This window comes from Lactuca virosa, chromosome 4 (assembly GCF_052849685.1).
Source record: "Lactuca virosa cultivar CGN04683 chromosome 4, Lactuca_virosa_CGN04683_v6, whole genome shotgun sequence".
Classification (NCBI taxonomy): Eukaryota; Viridiplantae; Streptophyta; class Magnoliopsida; order Asterales; family Asteraceae; genus Lactuca; species Lactuca virosa.
Genome location: NC_136429.1, coordinates 339,553,055 through 339,556,136, shown reverse-complemented (window position 1 = coordinate 339,556,136; position 3,082 = coordinate 339,553,055).

The window sequence follows — 3,082 nt, the reverse complement described above, 5'->3', positions numbered from 1 at the left end:
CTAAAAAATCGGTCCCACAAAAACATTTACTATAAAAGTTGTATGTTACCATTAAGCATCATACAAACCATAGCAAGAAAATAAGAATTACATCATAAAAAATAGATGAACTTAACAAGTTCCTCCCTATTCTCTATCTCATAACTTCTACTTCCCTCTATCATATTTCTTCTTGATTACAACCTGGGATACATGGCATTAAAAAGAGGTACATAAGACAATAATGTATCATGAGCTACGTGGGTTTGTGACTCAAAACATTATCACTTTTTCATCAGAACATTTCATTTTTGCAAAACATAGTTTTAGACCAGAAAACATTTTCAATCATTTTCAACAAAAACTCTTTTCATAAACATCATAAATATCATTTCATGTATTAACCTTTCATTTCATTTCAAAAGACATCTTTCCATATTTCTTTCTCTTTTATCATTAAGGGCTACTTTCAGTATTAAACCGTTGTTGTTTTTATATATTGGTCCTAGAAATATCCCCAAGTCTATACCAAAGTGGAAACAACAAAATCTGTCCACCAAGGCATCATTTCCGTTAGGACATCTATTTCGTGAAGGGAAGGCGCCACCCCGATAGATTTCTCTATATCCCGTTACGGGGACATCATGGCTCAAGCAATATATTCTTTTCATTACTTTCCAATTCTTTCCATTTTATTCATTACTATCCATTTCTTTCCATTCTTTTCATTACTTTTCATTACTTTCCATTATTTTCATTACCTTCCATGCTTTACATATTTCATATATTAGTATCATAATACTTATTTCAAAGGTAAAACATCCGTATTTTAAAACATTTCAAACACGTTAACAAAACATTCGTTCTTGCAAAACTTTCTTTTCTTTCAATGACATTCTTGCCTTTAAGGAATTCTTTCAAAACATTCTTTTAAAAAACATTTAACACTTTCATTCCAAAACATTTTATATATCAAAGCATTACATTTCATTATCATAAAATCATTTTGCCATGTACCCCAAAGTGGGAAAATGCCAACACGTACTCACCTCAATCACACGTAGGCTAGCTAGTCTTCTTCTAGTTCCTTTCCTTAGAGAAACACTCTCAGACAACACCTATATAACATGGACATAAGTCACTAAAATGACCAAAATACCCCTCAAATTCCCCATTACTAAATTTTAATGTTTCATCTCGTTCCTTATGCAAAAATATGAACATAGGAAAAAACCATGCGTAAATCTGAGTCCGTATGCAAAAGCTACGAAAATATTACATGGTAATTATCAGGGTATTCCACAGTCGTGGAATGATTTGCCTTGACATTCCATGGTCGTGGAATGAGGTACGCACACACAAAACTCTCGAATTTTCTCAATATAACACTCTACTTTGCATAGTTCTTGAAGACCCTTTTGCTATTCACTTTGTGCCATTTATTTAGGTTCTCACACATGATTAGGATGTGTTTTATCATCCTAAAACACCCCACTTAATTCATTAAGGGCTCACTGAAACCTTTTAAGAACATATTTGTTCTCAAATTCCGTAAGAAGGGTTAATTAGCCAATTGTTCAATTGAGCATTCCAAAACTGACAAGGTTTATTCCCAACTTATTGAATACTCATATGTAAGTAATCAAGCATATCAAACCACCACTAATCTCATTGAAAATTTCCCTTAGGTCATAACAATCACTACAGCTGGATCTTTACTAACATTCATTAATGTTTATGTTTCACTATCATCTCTATAGTATCAATTCATGTTCATGAATTTCATTCACCTCTTATATGAGATTTATTATGTAACAATCAATAGATTTCCCAAAATGCCCTTATGACCAATATTCCATACATTCATCTAAAGATCATCCAAGCCTTTATGTTTTTGAATCCAAATCATTAAAAAAGTATCCATTCATGACTACGAACTTCCTTTACTCATCAAATACTTCAACTATAATGGATTCCATTGATTTCATCATGTTGTCCCCAAATCCATTTCAATCCAAGTTTATACATGATTCTACCATCATGGATGAGTTTGACCATTTCAATTGGGTTGATTTTCATCAAGCATCATCTAGGTCATTAAATCCATTCCAATTTAACCTATAAATAAGAAATACCCAATTTGGGTTTTTTAGGGTTCAGGAGATTAGAAAACCAAACCCTAACCAATATTTATCATCAAATTCGACATTGGGGTTCATCCACTTCATAAATTCGATATTCTAGATTGAATGGAAGAGAAATTATACCTTGGAAGCCTTGATTTCTTCTCTTATTTGCTTGTTTGCTTAATTCCTCACTTGGGTCGAACCTTATATGGAGAAAGGGTGATGAATCGAAACTAGGGAGCTTCTGTTGGCTGGAAATCACATTTGGAAGAGGAAATGGAGAAGGTGCATCTTATTGTCTAATTGTGTACCATATGGTCCCTCAAGTTTGCCCATTTTGTCAATTTTCATCATAACCTCATATTTTGTGTTTTTAACTTAAGTTTTGACATAAGAAGTCTTCCCCCATCCATTATATAACTTTGGTAGTCCTTTCCACTAACTCAGTCAACCCTTTGGTCAACTCACTTTGTTAATTAGGCACTTTTGCCGTTTAACTTTTAAAATGTATATTTTCACTTCAATCCTTCTAAACATCATATCAACTAATGATATAATTATTCCTTAATGATTTAGTTAAATACATCATCTTTAATTTATCTAATTTATTAATTTTAGAACCTAGTCTTAAATTTTAGGATGTTACACGTGCAGTAAAGATGTGCCATGCGTAACTTGAAGATGCGCCGTGCGTACATAAAGGTACACCGCGTGCGCCAAGAATGTCGACGGACAGATCGACTCCACGGCTAAATCTGCAACGTCCCCAAAATAATGACATAATTTTTTTTAGATTAATAACTCATTAGTACAAATTATTTCCATAAAACCCAAGTAATTTAGATTTAGCAATACATCATCAAATCAGAGTAAATTCACGGAATGCGGAAACATGTGGTGTGTGCTCTGCAACCATCCCAAACTCTTCCATTTGAAAATCGTAGTAACTGAAACATAAACTGAAAACCGTGTGCACA